Source organism: Lissotriton helveticus, unplaced genomic scaffold, assembly GCF_964261635.1.
Source record: "Lissotriton helveticus unplaced genomic scaffold, aLisHel1.1 SCAFFOLD_590, whole genome shotgun sequence".
Taxonomy (NCBI): Eukaryota; Metazoa; Chordata; class Amphibia; order Caudata; family Salamandridae; genus Lissotriton; species Lissotriton helveticus.
In genome coordinates this window covers 450,725-470,730 of record NW_027611748.1, presented here as the reverse complement: position 1 = coordinate 470,730, position 20,006 = coordinate 450,725, and the positions used below count along the sequence as shown (strand labels likewise).

At 45.1% G+C, this 20,006-nt stretch overlaps 1 protein-coding gene across 3 annotated transcripts in view; it reads left to right on the top strand.

Moving 5' to 3' along the window:
- Positions 1-294: 294 nt before the first annotated feature.
- The window catches only part of LOC144806644 (uncharacterized), a 352,101-nt gene continuing 332,389 nt past the window's right edge, over positions 295-20,006 (top strand). For all 3 annotated transcript variants that reach the window (XR_013605865.1, XR_013605864.1, XR_013605863.1), the window contains exon 1: positions 295-410. The gene's annotated coding sequence lies outside the window, so the exon portion shown is untranslated. The remainder of the gene's footprint in view (positions 411-20,006) is intronic.

Sequence of the window (20,006 nt, the reverse complement as noted above, 5' to 3'; positions counted from 1 at the left end):
GAGGGCGAGGGGGTGTGAGGGTGAGGGGGTGTGTGAGGGTGAGGGGGTGTGGGTTCTGAGGGTGTGAGGGTGAGGGATACCAGCGCTATACGTAAATGAGTTTCTCAGATATTGGTTCTCTGAACATGCATGCGAGGAGAATCATGTCACGTGCACAGTGCTATCTGAACGGGATATTGGTTTTCCTGACATAATATGTAAGGAGAATCTCTTTTTTCGTGCACGGTGAGATGCAAACGTCATAGTTAATACTAGAAGATGTTTTCTTAATGATGGCTCATTCATTTTGCTTCACAGAACGAACTGAAGAGATAGTGACTTCCACTAAACTTGTCTGGAGCCTGAAACGGCCAACTAGCAAGCAAGGATCCGAATTGTTGATACTGCGCAGAAAGGTCTAACCTGACAAGGTATACGAAGTTGCTATTTGGTGTTTTGGGTCATATATACTGGACATAGGATGGCGAATATCTAAGCCGTGCTACTAATGATTAAGTAAAAAGATGATGGTTGTGGTCGTAACAGAGACTGCTTCTTTTCTGCTCCAGGATTTCTGTTTTTGAATTGTGTTTTGGTGGACTATCCATCGTCTTGCAAGGCACGTGGAATAAAGGTTTCCACTTCAGGTAAATAAAAAATCATTGGAATTTATGGTTGATGTGTTTTAAACTTCACCAAGTCACTGGTGTTGAGTTTCAACAAAAATACAGGTCTAATATATGACTTGTGGAGTTGGTTTTTGTGCCGAACTGGCTTTTCTCCCTGGCTGTGACCCAGATAGTTAGTTGGGATCACCTAATGTGTTGTGCAACTAAATGGGTAAAGACACTCATTTAATGGTTGTTGTTATATGGGTTTTTTTCCTAACCTCACAAAGACTGATTAGATGTGCTTTTTATTGGAATAGGTAATTTGGGTCCTAATACTCTCTGTTTTTGTTCATCACTTCACAAGAGTCTTGGTTTTTCGTTTTGGTTTCTTGTGTGGGTGTTCTCATGGCCGTTGCTGTCATGTGTTGTGCACCATCAGAAGCACTGTTTCTTTTCTGGCTCAAGAACATTTCCACTATTGCACTTATGGTGAAGGGTTCATGATCTCATGTGAGATAGGTATTTATGATCATTGATCTGTTGTTTTTAACTGCCCTGATGAAGCCCTTTGGTGTGAAGCACGTTGGCTGTGTGGATCAAGAATGAAAGAAGGGGGGGCGTGGCCGACAGCCGGCGGAAATGGTCACTTGCTAGCACGACTCCCGACCCTTGCCCGACGATCCGCCTCATAGATCCGTTTGCAGACTGGGGACCCATCTGCCATAGGGGAGTACCCCGTCCGGAACCTGATTGTGCGAGGTGTTGGCCCTGTCGAGGCTCCTCGGAGGCAGGTGGAGCCCGATTTCGAGAGGTCCCCCGGGGTCCACAAGATGGCGGCTACGTCGGAGCACTGACCGGCCTCCTGAGCGATCTCGGCTGGGTGTGGAGAGACCTGGACTGGAGCCTGAACCCGTCTCGCCTCCCCGCCGCCCACCGGGCCGGCTCTCTGCCCTGCCGTGCTGAGGCAGGCCCCCTGAGAGACTGTAAAGGATATCCCTGACCTGAGGAGGAAGTGCAGTGGATATCGCTTTTGTGCCAGGGCGACAATTACGCGACGCCCCGGCTTTGAGGCCCGCCATTAGTGAAGCTCCGGTTCGCACCTAGCTCTGTAGACCTCCTCTCCGCCCGGCCGGGACGAGATCGACCTATATTGAGTGCCTTTTCAGCTGTACTGGGCCTAATTGGGGGAGGTGCCGTGGAGATTGCATGAGTGTCGGGGCGCCACCCAATTGACGCCGCAGCTTTGGGGCCCATCATCTTTGGAGCTCAGGTGAGCCCTCCTTTTGCCCCGTGGAGTCCTGAGGCCTCCCCCGCTTGCAGTCTGTGGGTTGGGCTTGAATTTGAGTTGCGAGGGGAGTGCCCCGGGGGCCCTGGCGCGTTCTTGTCCTCACCGACCCTGCGTTGGGCCTCCTCTGAGGAGATGTCTCCGGAGTTGTGATGTCCACTGGAGACCAGGACTGCATTTGATCCTGCGTGGGGAGAATTGGATACTTACCTACTGTACACGCCGCAATTTTTCTGTTCTTTGACCCTGCTCGGCTGCGGGGGTGGCCCTCCTGGCGTTGCGTCCCTCAGTGCCCTGGCAGTCGGCGCCTCCATTCTGCACCTGGGTGGCGGCCCTCCCATCCTGACCCCACTGTTACACTGCGGCTCCACAGAGACCTGTTGCTCTTCCACGCAGGCGGGCTTGAACTCTTTTGGGGCCGCCCCGTGTGCCCCGTGGATCTTCCTGAGTTGCCTCACACTCTGCGTTGGGAACCCTTAGACGCAGAGGCGGCCTGTGCCTGTGAACACCCGCGTGGTGTGCCTTGCTGGTGCCGCGGCGAGTGGCTCCAGCGGTGCTGTGGAGTGGACTTCTGATTGGATCCGACGCCGTGGGTGAGTGCTGTTCTCCATCCTCTACCTTGGTTCCGCCTCGCCCCGACTGCTTTGGGTTTCCGCCAAGTTAGTAGGATGGCGTCCGGCTAGGGGTCAAGACCCCCAAATTAGAGACAGATTACCAAGAACTCTTGGGGCACCAGGGGGGAGAACAGGGAGACTGCCCCTCCCCCCCGGGAGATCCGAAGCCTGCGTCCCCCTCGCAGGGGGCAAAGACGCTCACCCTGGAGGATGTAATGGAGGCCATCGCTGGGGTCCGCTCCTCTCTTGAGACCCGAATTGACACCCTCAGTGTTTAGTTAGTTATTGAGGTGACTCTCCTGCGTGCTGACTTGCGTAAAATGGACACTAAAGTTAAAGACGTGGAGGTCCAGACGGCGGCCCTGATTGATGATATATCAACGCTTCAGCAGCAAGTCACGCAGCTTCAGAAACAACAAAAGCAGATGAGCGAACAGCTGGACGACTATGAAGGGAGGGCGAGACGGAACAACATCCGTATCCTAGGTGTTCCGGAGAGACTGGAGGAGCCCTCAGCCGACCTATTTGTGGAATCCCTGGTTACGAAGCACCTTAAACCGAAGCAGCTCTCGAGTTACTTCTCCATTGAGAGGGGGCACAGGATCCCGAGCGGTAAACCCAAGCTGGGGGCCCTCCCCCGCCCTATCATCGCGAGGGTCTTCAACTTTAGAGACCGAGACGCTATTCTTCAGGCTGCAAGATCCGGCCCGCCTCTTCTTTTAGAAAACACTCGCATCTCCATGTTCCCGGATTTCACGGTAAAAGTGCAGGCAAGGCGTCGTAGCTTCCTGGAGGTCAAAAGGGCGTTGCGAGACAAGGGCATCAAATACTCCATGCTCTTCCCCGCTAAACTACGCGTCGAGATGGATGGGAAAACATGGTTCTTTCTCTCGCCGGAGGAGGTGTGGGACTGGCTGGAGGGCTGGCTTAGGGTCGGAGGCTCTCCGCAGAACCGCTCTACGCTAGATGAATCCGCACGAGAAGACCATATGCCAGAGAGTCAGGAACTCTTCACAGGTACTCTGGATGGAGTGGAGTGACATCCCCCTGCTGAGGCGGACCGTCTCAATATAAGCTGTGGTCTCTGATACACGGCTCCTTGGCGATTGCAGCGGCTGCCCGAGGCAACTGACTTCCTCCTGTCGTATTGACTTCTGTTTCTGGGTCCTGTTTCCTTCGGCCGAGATCGGGCCGCACCAGCTGACTGACAAGTAACTTTTCTATTATGTGAATGTTGCATATGTTTTCTGTTACGATCTTACAAGTGTACTATATCTATAAGGTTTCATTGCGCCGGGCAAGTGGCACTGGCGGCTCACCCAGTACCCCAATTACGAGTGGGAGGGCGACAGGCACTCTGCCTAGTTGGGGTGTGGATAGTTCTGAATCCGCGGGCAGGGAAGCAGGGTGGGGGGAAGGGGTGTGGGGTGGGGGAGTTTGGCAATGTTTTGTTGCTAGTATGTTGTTCGCTTTTGTCCTTAGCAGAGTTTCCTTTGCTCATCTAGTCTCATTCGTCTATCCCTGTGTCTTCAGCAGAGTTGTCTTTAGTCTTCCTTTTTTGGTTGTCCAAGAGTCCATGTTGCATGGCTTGATGCCCGGTCTGTTACTCAGTTCCAGGGGAACGCATGCTCTAATTGGTCCCATGTTCAGAGGGGTCCCGGGCATGGCCGCTACAGGTGGTTTCTTCCCGGACGATCCATCACCTTGACCTCCCACTCTTACAGTCATGGCTCATTTACTTTCTAGTTCCCTTACTATCCTCACATGGAACGTTAATGGTTTAGGTCATAAAATAAAACGAAGTTTGGTCCTTCAGTTCCTTAGGCGCCACTCCCCCGACATTGTTTTGTTGCAAGAAACACATTTGGTCGGCAACACCTGTAAGGCGTTACAGAGGGGGGGCTATAAGCTTCTGGTCCACGCGGAGTTCACCTCTGGGTCCCGAGGTACCGCGATTTTAGTTAGGAAAACTCTTGCACTCACTCACTCACGGTGCTGGGCTGACCCCCTGGGCCGCTTTGCCTTAGTAGAGGCTACCTGGGAGGGGCATCCCTTGAACATCATTTATGCGTACCTCCCGCCAACTTTAATACGAGAATCCCTTAATGAACTGGGCACTCAATTGTTACGCCTATCCCCGTGTACACTCATAATTGGAGGGGATTTTAACAACACAATGTGTGATGACCTGGACCGTAGGCCCAGGAGAGGATCGCACCGTCAGAGCTCGGATTTGGCTGACTTCTCCCATGCCTTGGGGCTAGCAGACTTTTGGCGCCTTCACTATCCGGACACACCATATTTCACGCACTACTCTAATGCACACAATAGTATGTCCAGAATTGACTATCTATTTTGCCCCATCGCAGACATCGGTTACTTCGTCCGCCCGAGAGGTCTCCCTCGTGGTATTTCCGATCACTCTCCACTTGTGGTGGACCTCACCTATAATCGCCAGATGGTGCGGGGACCTATTGTTATCAATCCCTGGCTCTTGCAGATTCCAGACATTAGAGAGGCGTTGTGGGAGCGTACTGAACTATATTTTGATGAAAACGTTGGCTCAGTCGACTCGGCGGTTACGCTTTGGGAGGCATACGTGGCAGTTGTGAAGGGTGAAGCACTAGCCCTTAAGACGAGTTATCTGCGTAAACATGCCGAGCAAATCACGCAGGCAGAAACAGACCTCGTCAATCTTGAGGCGTCCCATAATGCGGCGCCCTCGGATTCCTCTGCCGCTCGTCTCTGTGCCCAACAACTGATCTATAGGGCGCTGGCCCAGGAGAAGGCACAGGCGCGGCTGCTCCACACGCGTCATCGGGTCTTTGAGTTTGGGGATTGTGCTGGCAAGATGCTTGCATGGTTGGAGCGTCGAGACCAGGGATCTAGATGGGTGTCTTCCATAACTAGACCAGATGGATCTGTGGTGGTGGATCCCCAAGATATTGTGGAGGCATTTGCCGACCACCTCGAACAGGTCTATACAGCTGGCAACGGCTATTCGTCCGCTGAATCCAGACAATTGTTGGAGGAGATGCGTCTCCCGACCATCTCGGAATCAGATCGGCTTGCCTTAGATGCCGACATCTCCGCAGATGAGCTCACTACGGCGCTCTTCGCTGTGAACTCCGGCAAGGCTATGGGCCCCGACGGAGTCCCTGTGGAATTTCTGAAAGGGATGATCCCTGACATAATTCCCCATCTCTTGAATATGTTTACGTAGAGCCTAGAACTTGGTGTTCTCCCTCTCGACCAAAGACTGGCCTCGATCGCGGTCATTCTAAAACCTGCCAGGCCTCCCACTGTCTGTAGCTCCTATCGGCCGATCTCCTCAATCAGTGCTGGGGCCAAGGTCCTGGCAAAACTACTAGCTACTCGTCTTCTCCTGGTGCTCCCTTCCCTGATACACGACGATCAATCTGGTTTTCTCCCGGGCCGCAACACAGCGCTGAATCTCCGCAGAGTGCAAAACATGTTGAGCCGTCAACCCACTTTGTCTCAAGATGCTGCTATATTATCCCTCGACGCAGCGATGGCGTTCGACTCGATCGAATGGCCATACCTGTTCGAGGTCCTCCACTGCTTCGGCTTTGGACCACACTTCATCGGATGGGTGCGTCTTTTGTATACGGACCTCTTGGATCAGGTCCGGGTTAATAATTTTGTATCCCGGAAGTTTCCTCTTCATCGAGGCACCGGGTAGGTTTGCCCCCTCTCCCCCCTGTTGTTCACCCTCACCCTGGAGCCTTTGGCTCACTGGGTCCGCGCAGATGTCTCCATCAGAGGCCTACGCTGGAGCGACGAGACTGTGGACAAGATCTCTCTGTATGCCGACGACATCCTGATATATGTGTCGTCCCCACAGTCCTCCATTAACAGCCTGTTTCACGTCCTTACCAACTTTGGGAATTATTTAAGCTGGCAGCATTAATGAGTGCATCCCAGTGCTCACCTAATAACTGTTCCTTCCTAGTAGCAATAGCCTGCTTATATGTCAACCTTAAGGACTTGACCAAATCATCACACCTAGGGTTTTGAGATAGGGCCTTGCGGAGCTTCCTGTTGGCAATTGAGCACTCCTGATTGAACCATCTAGGTTCGCGCAGTACTGTACAAATGGGTTTAGACAGCAAGGATTTAATGGCTCCACTGAGTTCGGTAAAGGCGCTGATAGCCACTGGGTGTGGAACAGGGCCTCTAAGCAGATGTTAATAAGATTCATGTTTCCCCTAACCATAGAACTGAATAGGTCTGCGTTATTAATGCCTCGCCATACCAGCCTGCGGTTATCTGTGGATGGTGATAGATCTCCAGCATCATATTCTGTCTGAGGCGTTGGAACTGGAGACATCCGTAACGTTACTTGTATTGGGTTATGGTCCCCAAAGATTGTGGCCATAATTTCGGCTTTAAGCAAGCTTGCTTCAAAAGCCGGGGAGATAAAAATCATTATCAATTGTAGATGAACAGCCCCTCCCTCTGAATGTCGGTTCAAGGGAGGCATTATCTTTTGTAGTTGCATCAATTTCTATAACATTAATTAAGTTAAGGGTGTTCAAATGGTCCATTAGCTCTCTACCCCTATTGCATGTTTGTCTGCTGCTGTGTGAATATTCGCTTGACCATGAGTAAGATAGCTTAGCATTAAAATCGCCCCCAGACAGATTCCTACTGACTTGAAAGAGTCTTTGGATTTTCCAATAGATGCAATAAATCTAATCACATTTATAAAATGCATATTTGGAACAGAATGAAAATCATTGTTATAAAAATTAATTATCCAAAAGGAAATTCCCCTATTAAATAATATGCCTTGAACTGTAGTGTAGCTCCTATTTTCCCAATAGGCTCTGCGCATTGGAATAGTACCTACAGCAGTAAAGGCCTAGGCCAGACGTTAACTAGGTCTACTACTGTCGATACTAGACTTAATTTTTGGGTTTGCCAGCTAAGCTCAGAGTTCGCTAGAAACTTTCTCGAATGTTCAAGGAAGGATGAACTCCCCTGATTAGACAAGAAGGGATTTAGTTTCTGACAACCATAGAACATGACAACTTTGCTCTCCCCTAATCAAGAGTCAATCTCGAGAGTCGTGTGAGCACAAGGCAATTATTTTACTCAGTCAGTACGTGCATTCTTAGTCTCATCAGAATGTAGAGAAAAGGAAGAGACGGGCGTGTTCAATAAAAGATGTTATTTATTGATCAGTCTCTTTTCTCGTACAAGAGAAATGGATCGATATTATTGCAATACTTATAGTTAAGTAAAGTGCATACATTAGAAGCAATAGTATAAAATAATACTGTAAAAACATTGATATGGTTTCTGAGCCATATGATGTTTAAAATGATTAAAATATATTTACATACACATATACATTTGACTAAACGTACTCAACTGGTGTTTCTAAATACGCCTACCCCGTGTACCTGACCTAAGTCTAATGCGTGGGCGGGAATAGAAAGTTACAGTTTAGTTTAAGTTTGTTTTTGCCAAGTGAATAACTAAAGAATTCTCTAGGAGGGGTTATTCAGTTCTGTACCTGGAATTTAGGATGAATGAGGAATGGTATCTCTTTCTCTGCTCTCGATATTCCAGGCTGCCTGCGAGGGCTGCCCAGAAGCGCCGGTGCTGGGTCTCTCGGCTTGAGATAGCAGCGCGTCTCTCAGCGCGTCAGGAAGGCGGGGCTGCTGCCTGCGGGGTCTGCTTCTGCTCTCGGCTTCGGCAAGTATGGCTGCTCCGTCTTGTCACCACGCGTGTGTTTGCATAGGGCAAGGTCGGCAATATTTATACCTTAAAGGTGCCGAGATTGACGTAAGGATGGACATAGGTACGTCAATAAAGATGTCATACGACTTGCTCGTTAGCACATTCTTTACTAAAGTTCTCTGTGAAATCAAAACAATGGCCGCACGGATTATCCAGGTTGTCATAGGTTTGATTTGTTATGAGAACGTCGTATGCCTTATCAGGGGCTGGAGGAATATCGCTTGTCTAATTAGATCTCAAGCGTTATGACCTAATCAGATAACACGTTCCTGTGCCGTAGTGTGACTGCGTCAGATAACGGTATCTGCATCATGGGGGATTTCTTGCCTCATGGGCTGACTGTTAGTTAACTAGCTAGTAAGTTTAACCAGAATAGGGTCAGGAATAGGGGGATCGAATCAGAACCTATAGAAATACACGACACCCACTCCACGCTAACTATGGTCATATCTACTAATCTATGCATAGTATAACATAGTACAACATACTATAGAGTATAGTGTATACCTTACCACCCCAAAATACATAAATGCATTTCGAAATTTTCAAATATACTGAAAAATTGCAGTCATATATATTGTATGCACTTAAGCTATGAATTAGATGCAAAAGTGAACACGCATTGTTATGCATTATTGATTGTTGGTATATGAGAAATACACATGAAATGGCTCTTAATATGGCTATACAGAAAAAAAGTCGAAACCATTTCATCACATAAAATCTATTGCGAACATACCAGCGGGCAGCTAAAGTCTATAAAGTCTATAAAGTATCTAAAATAGAAATCTTAGTTCTCTAGGAATAGTCTCTTACTTTAAGCAGAAAATCAGTGTCCCGGGAAAAAATATATAGAAAAATATTTTAGGGGCTTGCTGAAAAAAGTTGCTGTCCGTGAACTGGATTGTAATTGTTCATGTGACTTTATTTTTAAAGTTGAAGGCCGAATTCAGGGAACGCCGTGTGCGAGTTTACTCAAAAGTCTCTATTTCTGTTCCGGAGAGAACATCATATCATTCAGGCTTTCGAAAAAACTGTCAACAGCTTCATGGGAAAGTTCCACTAAGTCGGAAATAGGGGTAACCATGCATTCATGCGCATGATTGTCTCCATTGACATTCTGATTTGCATAGCTGACAGAAGGTCGTACCTGTTCGATGCTGCTTTCATCTTGAACTTCACTACTCTTCAATCGCAGTGGTGAAGATTCCAGGAATGCCGTCATCAGAATTGGCAGCCTTTGAGGGCAGCACAGTGCGTGAACCTTGGTAGGAACCAACAGTGTATCTGCATCCACCGGCGCATCCGATTGTAGCGTCAGACAGGTGTCTAACACGCATTCTTCTCCGCATAGCAGACACCTTAGTACAGGTAAAACACACCTTTGCCACATTGGTCGAAATGATAGAAACCAAGTCATGTTTAGGTCTCTAAGCCGGGATAGTCCCAGGATTTTTGATATCCGGTCCCGGTATCCAATGGCTAGGATCGTATCTTCCATTGTCGCGAGAGTTTGATCTGTGACATGGGTTGCCATAACGAAAAATAAGGACTAGGAATAGGATTCCCGCAATTAGTCCTAGGATCAGGGGAAGTCCGCCAAAAATCGAATGGACGAAGTCTGGAAAAATACCCAGTATGGCTTTGAATGGTGTTAATGCCATCGAAAATACTGTCTTAAATACCTTTGAGACCCCTGTGGTATCAGAAATATTTAAGATTTCGCTCAGGATTTCCGCGAAATGTACGGGGGAATTATTTGATAATAATGTATGTATCTCTGCAGTCGTCCTTGCGACTTGTAGATCATACGTTTCTTTAGATGACGTGAGCCTTGTAGGCGTCTGAAGAAGCACTGTTTTCATTCTGCTTAAAGTGTCTATTCGAATAGAAGTAATTTTCAAACTGGGCCATGCCCTCGCCTCCCTGTCTGGAAAGGAGCTGGGGAACAAAGAACGTCCACAGCACTTGACCTTCGCCGTCGTAGTGACGAGATAAGGAGTCCCGGGCATAAGACTACAGCATCTGCGGTCTACAATAAGAATGTAACTCCCATTATAGAGTCTTTGAAAGAATGGTTCTATTTCAGTTGCAGGTGCGCCTTGCTGGTGACATGAAAGGTTGTATGAATTCCCTTCACAGGCTCCGTGCAAACTAATACCGTTACACAGAAGCGTGCCGCTTAGTGACATAGCACAATTGTTGCCACTAAGAAACACTTTCTGTCCTTTGTTACTGACACATGCATGTGAATAGGGCAGGTTCCAAGTTGTTTTAAGGTACCCCTTTCCCAATTTCTCGTACATGCCAGCCTGTATATATTTTTGGCAGTATTGAAACCTGAAGGTTGAGATTGGAATATTTATGATTCCGTGGATTATCCATTCACTGACAGGTCGTTCTGACATTGTCAACGGTAATCTTTCTAGTTTTTCAATGCTCAAGATTGTATAATCAGCACCCTTCTGCGCCATACCGATTTGTCTATCAGTAAGGTTAAAGATTTGAAATAGTGACGTTGTGTTGATTAAACGCCAAGGCACATAGCCTGAACGCAGATTTTGTAACGTCCAGCCAAGCTGTACAATAGAACGCAATTGTGACTGACCATGTTGTAATAACAGTAAGTCTTGCGATAATATATCGATTGCTGAAGACACAATGCTGTCCAATGAAAAAATTCTGGAGGACAGAGTCATTAACCCATTGTCCACTACAGAAAGTGATTTTTCCAAATTAATACGGTCAATTTCCCGTATTCTTTCTGCTGTCTCAATTTGAGTAACCTTCCAGGCCTCATTGTATGCTGCATATACAGAGGCTGCTATGAAACGCTTTTGACGCTGTTTGCGTGGTCCCATTATGAAATCACGCAAGTCAGCACCATCAGTAAGTAAAGTTAGGTGTTGCTTAATTTCAGGCAGTGTGGAAGTTTGTAGCCATTGAAGGCATAATTTGCCCACACTGTAGGTTGTTATTATTTGTGGGTGATGTCTTTGGGGATATCTAGGGTCTGGCCTGTTCATTTTGAAACCCTGTGTTTTATTCAGGAATCTATCTTGACAGTTATTTGTATCTGTGGGCCAGATCAACCATTGTTTCCAATCAGGATGTGTTCTGTTTTGGTTAAGTATATGGTTTATGTCTATTTCTTCATCTGTTTCAGAGTTATTGCTAAACATTGTTGGCTTTGGAATAGACCGGTTATTTAAATCTTTGATTTTGGCTAAGCCAAGACAGGTGGTTTGTTGAACGGTGTCATTTAAAAATATCATTTGTTCTGGGATCATGCAGGCTCTAAACAAAGCTTCTATACCCTGTACTTGCCATTCTTTTGTACCCCAAACACTTTTCAAATCAACATGTTTGTCCCAATAATCAAATCCAAAAGTATTCATTTTTTCAAAGAAAGAATCTGAATATATCAATTTTGTGTTGGTTATCATGGTTTTCATCCCTGTCTTGTTTGACAATTTGTAATAAAATGTTTCAGCATTAGTTATGTTAAAACCTGAAAAATATGAATATTTGCCATACACGGTTCTAGAGCTCCCTTTTGGAGGTGTAGCACAATGTTCCCATTGATTAAAATTTAAAACATTTCTAGGTTGTGCAGATTTATGCAAGAAATGGTTACCATAATGGTTATAGCAGTACATGCTGTCATAATTTGTAGAACCCTGCAAATAATCATGTTTTGTAAATTTAGCAGACATTACTAAGTCAGACATCATATTGTTTATACTTTCAAAGTCCCAATCATCAGCAAATGAGTTTGGTTTTGCAAAGTCACTCAAGGAGATCTTGATTTGGTGTGGATATTTCAGGATCTCGACCGGACCATAAATTTCATAGTCAGTGTTGTCCCAGGCTACCCCACCAGATATTGGAATTGCTGTGAAGTTGGCTGAAGAAAGTTCTGAAGAAAGTTCTCTTTTCTCGACGTGTGAAGATGTGTGTGGTTTGAGGACCAAGTTGATGTTCTGACTTGCTGTGTCCATTTTAGCATATTTTCCCTCAATGAAGCGTCCCAAGGTAAATACCATGATGAGCCAAAGTATGAGGATAAATGCACCAAAACCCACCCAAAATTCAATCCATGGGGAAACTAGATATGTTTCTTTCAGTTGTTTCAAAAGTTCCTTCGCTTTGTCTTTAAAGGATTTTGATGATGGCTGTGTCTTTTGTTCGCTGAAGCCTTCAGAGGAATCATCGAAGTTGATGAAGTAACCGGATGCAGTTCTGTCAATTGTTCCAATTGGTTCAGGATTTTTGTTTCTTGCATTTTCACTTGGTACTTCTGTATAGATTGGTGTGTCTCTGCTAAAGGTCTTTATTTGGGTTTTCAGAGGTCTAAGTTCTATTGCATTGTTGCATAGTCCTTGTTGTTCTTCTGTAGGCGTTTCGAATGTGATGAGCCTCTTTGATAGGACCTCTGTACTGGTAGCAAACCTTGGTGTTCTGCTACTTATTGGGAGTCCACTTGGCCTACTGTTGGTTATCGGCCACATGTTGTGGTTTTACCAGGTCGATGGATACAACTCGGTTCTCCTTTTTTCCAGCAAGTGGCGGTAGTACAACTGATCTTGTCCCGTTGACAGACAATACAGGAACTGCTTTTCTGTAAGAAGGCCCAAATTCCTTCTTTACCGCGATCTTCTCCCTGAGTAGATCCCCGACTTTTGGAATCCAGACAGGTCTTGCTGGGACAGGTGGTGATTCTTCAGTGGTCGTTGGCTGTTCTTTCAACTGTATGTTGCTCAGGTCTTTTCTTGTTTTGTTTAAGTCCTGCAAAATAGCCAAACGGTCTTTGACATCAAAGCTTTTTTCTGTTACCACTGAAGTCTGACTATCAAGGTCAGAGATCAACATCCTAGTTCTGAATAATAATTCGTACGGACTGAATCCCTTCAGAGAATTTCTTGGCAAGTTATTTAGACTACGTTGGACACTTATTAGATGTTTGACCCACCCAGCTCCCGAACCTAATATCCTTTCTATTATAGATTGCTTTCTGTCTTGGTTTTTTCTTTACACCATCCCATACCCTCAGGAAGGAAGTGAGAAGATTCCCGCTGGGCTGTGCTCATTTGGCCATTCTTTCCCCCCCCCAGGCTGGATTGCCTGAGAAAAAGAAAAAAAAATGGTCGAACGTAGCATGCTCTTAGCGTATATGCCATTTAGACTCGCAAATCTTGTTTAACAGTCCGGACGTCAGCCGAGTGCTGTGGATCTACATTATAAGTGGGAACTAGCCTGTATATGTTAATCGCAAGCCATTCTTTTTAGTGGTGATATTATCTGCCTTGATACGACGAGGTATTAAACTGCTTCTCTCCCCACTGCGATCTCTGTTGCAGTTTGGGCAGTTTTTTACAAACATGGTGTAGTGCAGGCTCATGCCTGGCCACCAGTACCGTGATTGTAATTCTTCCAGAGAATCTTTTAATTTAAGGTGTCTGAGACCCTCGCCCATGTGTGCGTCTGCGATTAACAAGTTTCTCCTGTCCATGTTTGGAATCACTCTATCCCCCACTCCAGGGATTCGAGCAAAAGGAATGGAGTTTGCATCTATGATGTATGTGTAATTGAGTGGATAGTTGATCGGTAACGCCGAGCAGTCGCCTTTTGATGACGTTTTTGCTGCCAGCACTGTTTCGCCGTCAATGTATTTTAATGTACGCTTTTTTCGATCTACGGGAGCCGGTTTACTGGCTGCCGCTGCGGCTGTTTCAGCCAATGAATTCCCTACAACGTGAACGCCATCACGCTGGTGACTCAGTGAGTGTGTCACGTGAGTCTTTGGTAGTTCTTTTTTCAAAAGAGCTACCTGTTCCCAGAGCAGTCTCTGCTTTATTGGTGCATCCGTGTCATCTTTGTAATCGTTCTGAATCCAGGCCTGCAAATCCTTGTTATATGCTTTGACGCAGAAATATGAATCTGACACTATAAGTGTCGGGAATTCGCGATCCGCATTATCTAGCGCCATTTTCAAAGCTAATATTTCAGTTTGTAGTTCTGAATTAGTTTCTACTGAGTGTGATTTTGTTAATAGAGGTCTTAGTTTACCTCCGTGCCACACTTCTTTTGTAATCTCACATGTGGGATTGTATGCATGTTCTCCCCAAACGGAGGGTTGAGCATGTCCGTCTGTATAGATTACACAGGCGTAATGTCGTAGAGGCAGAATGTCGATTGGCAGAGGATACGTTTTTTCATATTTTAGATTTTTTAATTCTTCTAGTTCTGGATCAAAGAAGTAATATACTTTGTCCGTTGTGATTGAATTTACCCATTGTAACCATTCTGGATCCAATGTTGTTGTTGGTAAATTACACGGTGTTGTTAATGCCTCAAAGGCTGATTCTGCTGTTCTGACTGTGATATGTCTACCGTCAGCTATGTCTTTTTCTCTAGCTATTGCGGTTTGAACTGCTTGAACAATTTTTCCTTTGTTGTTGAATCTCTGTTCAGCTTTTGTGTACAAATGTGATTTGAATGCAATTGGTACCTTATCTCCCTCATTAGAGGTTAGGTATGTGAATCCGCATCTCCCTGGGATGACTCGGATCACAAGGTTGCGTGTATTATCACGGGTTTCTAATTTTGTTTTAATTAGCATGTCTGTTTGTAAGGATCTCAAAATTTCTGTGTGTGCTTGAGTCCAACTGGATCTTTTAAAGTCTGGTTTAATTAGATCGTAAAGGGGTTTGACCCTTTCTGCGTAATTTGCAATGTAAGTTCTTCCGAAATTTAGGAAGCCTAGAATTGACTGTAGGTTTTTTAGTGTTTTAGGAGCTTGGATTACGGCACATTTCTCTAGGAAATTGTCTGCCAGGCTTTTGCCTTCACTTGATAACTCATATCCTAAGAATAGGACCGTCAGATGGGCAATTCTGGACTTTTTGAAGTTGAATTTGTAACCCTCTGCAGCGAAACCAAGTATTATGGTGTTCACTCTTTTCAAGTGAGTTTCCAAGTCATCATCTGTTAAGTAAATGTCATCGACATAAGATAATGCTTCATCATCATATAGTTGTAGTAATTCTGTTACTCTCGCTGAGAATACCCCCGGGCTGTTCTTGTACCCCTGGGCTAACCGACAGAATTGTTTTTGAGTGCCATTTACTGAAAATGCAGTTAAATATCTGCTCTCTGGTGCTATGTTTTGACAAAAGAATCCATTGGAGATGTCCAAGGTTGTTTTGTATTTTTTGCGCACTATGTTATTCATTAGTGCAGCACTGTGTGAGTTTTGCACTGCAAAAGTTTTGCAACATGTGTTAAGGTGTCGGTAATCCAAAACTAGACGATATGAATTGTCTGGTTTGGAGACCGGAAACAAAGGATTGTTCATTTGTGAGGTGCAAGTTTCAATCACCCCCTGGTATTCTAGCTGATCTAGTATTTCATTTACTTGTTTTTTAGCTTCTTGCTTAATTGGGTACTGCCTTTGTGCAGTAGGTTGTGATTTTAACTGGACTTTGTGAGGAGGAGAATCCTCATCCCATCCTACGTGATTTTTATATAAAGCAGGTGCTAAGGCCACTGCCCACTTTCTAGCAAGTGTATATTTTTTATGAATCGGGATTTGATTCGAGAAGGCAGGCATAATTACTTCTTCGCCATGAGGGCACTCCCTGACAAACTCTGGTGGCCAGTCTTTTTCAGCTAGAAGGATGTCATAGCCCTTGGATAGGTTATCCCAAAATAGTCCCCTTATTTTCCTAGTCTTATCTCCCTCTATACGTAATGTTATCTCGTATATTTTGTGGGGCTTGCTAACTCTGGTATCTGCAGTTTCCACTTGAAGGTATTCATTCGTGTCCACTGTCTCCAGATGATTCATAAGGACTTTGCGAGCTATGCTCACCTCTGCTGCGCTGTCTAGCATTGTCTGAGCCCATTCTCCGTTTTTCAGTTGTGTCCTCAGTATTCTCGGCATTGTTAACTACCTTGATACTGGCTACCTTCTTTTTTGGAAATTGTGATTTCTTTTTCAGTTGAGCAGGTTCCTTGTCTTTGGACTTGGCGTGCTCTTCTGATCGTCCTCTTCTTTCCGATTTCTGCGAGGAATTCTGAAAAGATTGAGACGGACGTGTATCAATGTCTTGATATCTATCAGGTTTTTTAATATTATCCCTATTTCTAAGGTTATATCTATTCCCAGAGGGTTCACTCTGAGGTGACCTTTGTCTCGGGTTTGGAGATTTCTCCCTTCGCCTAGGAGACCTTCCTCTGGACTGGAATTTCTTTTCTTTAGGATTGGATTGTTTATTTCCATCCCAGTTCTTTTTTGGTGAATTATTATTATTATTAAAAAACATTTTTTCTGGACTTGTAGTCAGTTGCGGTTTTACCGGTATTCCACCTAGACTATCTCTGCCTAGTTCTTCATAGGATTTTTCTATGATTCTGGCAATTTCAGCTGGTTGGTCTGCTATATCTGTCTCTTTTAACCTCTGGCGGATCGCCACGTTTGCTGCTTCACCCTTTATGTTGGCTAGTAATATAGCCGAGACCTGTTTGAAGTCTTTTAGTAATTTCATACCAAGAGTTAAAGCAGGTTCTGGACCGTATTCATCTTGAATTTGTTTTAGCACATCTGGTATTACCGAAATGGATGGAACACCGTGCGTTTTTGTGTAGATTGAAGCAAAGACTGTACCCCAAGTGTCACAGTCCTCAATGTGTGGTGCGATTCCCATTGGGAGACATATAGTCAGAATCCTGTGTTTTTCCAGCGGGGTGGTGTCAGGAAACACCGCCTCTATTTGGGTAATTTTCTGTGCCAACCAGAATGGTATCTGTTCCCGTTTAGCTGGAACTTTACCTAGGCAGGATTGGATGTTCTGTGGTGTGATTTTATTTGTGTTCCCCTGGTGAGGGGTCAGCTGTGGAAGTTTAATCGCTGGCTGAATTGTTGAAGTCCGCATTACATACTGAACTAATTGTCTGTGAATTTTTAGTAGTTGTTTTAGCTGTATTAATAGCTCTGGTGCAGTCATCTCGTCGATGTCTGGATGTGGTGTGTATCCGGCTAAGACCGGCCACGTTGCTCCTGGTCTTCCTAAAGGACCGAGCCTTGTAATGTGATTATTATGTTTTAGGGCGCCATCAAATAAGAGCAAATGCTCTTGGAATTTGAGTGGTACTTCCACCTCCTCGAAAGGAGTGTACGTTTCAGGAGGTTCCTCTACTTTGTAATAGTGGAAGTACTTTGTTACAGCATTTGCTGCTGGAAAATGTATCCATGTATAGTATACCTCTGTCTGCCGATATTCGTGTGCCTCAATTACGAATATGACTGTGCCACCTCTAGGTGTCAGTCCATTTTCTATAAGTTTTAAGGTTATAGATCTCCTTTTGGCGACCTGGATGAGTATTATATCCGGGTCTGCTGTTTGCATGGTAGCATCAGCATCTGCTATTTCAGTAGCTAATCTAATTGCCTCTCTTTCTCCATCACTGTCTCCCATTTTACTGACAGGATGGTATTATTTTTATTTGCAGATCAGGTGCACAATATTTTGGAACTGTTTTATCCTTCAACGTTGACTAGACCAAGAACCATACATAGGAGTTCCCTCCTGCGAGGTTTTGGAGGATATAATAACCTTTCACCCACTCCAGACGTCTTTGGAGTATTTGGGAAAAGGGGTCTGAGTGAGAAAGCACGACTGAGTTACTCTAAATGTCTTACGTTAGTTTTATCGCCCTTTCCAAACGCGTTGGGCGCCATGTAGTGTAGCTCCTATTTTCCCAATAGGCTCTGCGCATTGGAATAGTACCTACAGCAGTAAAGGCCTAGGCCAGACGTTAACTAGGTCTACTACTGTCGATACTAGACTTAATTTTTGGGTTTGCCAGCTAAGCTCAGAGTTCGCTAGAAACTTTCTCGAATGTTCAAGGAAGGATGAACTCCCCTGATTAGACAAGAAGGGATTTAGTTTCTGACAACCATAGAACATGACAACTTTGCTCTCCCCTAATCAAGAGTCAATCTCGAGAGTCGTGTGAGCACAAGGCAATTATTTTACTCAGTCAGTACGTGCATTCTTAGTCTCATCAGAATGTAGAGAAAAGGAAGAGACGGGCGTGTTCAATAAAAGATGTTATTTATTGATCAGTCTCTTTTCTCGTACAAGAGAAATGGATCGATATTATTGCAATACTTATAGTTAAGTAAAGTGCATACATTAGAAGCAATAGTATAAAATAATACTGTAAAAACATTGATATGGTTTCTGAGCCATATGATGTTTTAAAATGATTAAAATATATTTACATACACATATACATTTGACTAAACGTACTCAACTGGTGTTTCTAAATACGCCTACCCCGTGTACCTGACCTAAGTCTAATGCGTGGGCGGGAATAGAAAGTTACAGTTTAGTTTAAGTTTGTTTTTGCCAAGTGAATAACTAAAGAATTCTCTAGGAGGGGTTATTCAGTTCTGTACCTGGAATTTAGGATGAATGAGGAATGGTATCTCTTTCTCTGCTCTCGATATTCCAGGCTGCCTGCGAGGGCTGCCCAGAAGCGCCGGTGCTGGGTCTCTCGGCTTGAGATAGCAGCGCGTCTCTCAGCGCGTCAGGAAGGCGGGGCTGCTGCCTGCGGGGTCTGCTTCTGCTCTCGGCTTCGGCAAGTATGGCTGCTCCGTCTTGTCACCACGCGTGTGTTTGCATAGGGCAAGGTCGGCAATATTTATACCTTAAAGGTGCCGAGATTGACGTAAGGATGGACATAGGTACGTCAATAAAGATGTCATACGACTTGCTCGTTAGCACATTCTTTACTAAAGTTCTCTGTGAAATCAAAACAATGGCCGCACGGATTATCCAGGTTGTCATAGGTTTGATTTGTTATGAGAACGTCGTATGCCTTATCAGGGGCTGGAGGAATATCGCTTGTCTAATTAGATCTCAAGCGTTATGACCTAATCAGATAACACGTTCCTGTGCCGTAGTGTGACTGCGTCAGATAACGGTATCTGCATCATGGGGGATTTCTTGCCTCATGGGCTGACTGTTAGTTAACTAGCTAGTAAGTTTAACCAGAATAGGGTCAGGAATAGGGGGATCGAATCAGAACCTATAGAAATACACGACAGAACATTATTGTTATGTGTATGTACAGTTTTTATGCATCCTCCTGTCGTAATATTGACCCAGATTGATAAACCCCCAAATGGTCGATCCTGCTTGAGGATTGTTGCTAGGATATTATGGCATTCAAACCCCTCAATATGCAATTCTTGTGTGACCCATGTTTCCTGATATAAAAGGATATCTTGGTCTTTAATAAGTTGTACCCAATCTAGCTGGTGAAGTTTAGCTTACAACCTTGCAACATTCCAGCTTAAGATATGGAGGTCTGAACTTTCTGAGGCCTTCGTTTGCATAGGAGGGATAAGTGGGTTGTGGGAATAGTACACAGTTACTGGCAGGGCATGAGGTAACCTAATGGCAGGATAAGTATTTTCCCCAAAAGTTGATAGTCAGTCTTGGGTCTCTAATCCAGACAAGGCCTTGAACCTATTAGGGGTAGTAATTCAAAAGGGGTTGTTGGTGAAAGAAGCATGACTTGGTTTGTAGAAATAACCAAGGGGTAGTGTGCATATGTTAGTGCTATTATGTGTTATGAATTTGCAACCTCTTAGTAGGTGTCTCACCAAAGAAGGTCTGCGAAAGTAAATTAGAATACTGTCCCCTTTGATATTTTTTGTAGATGCACTGACTCACC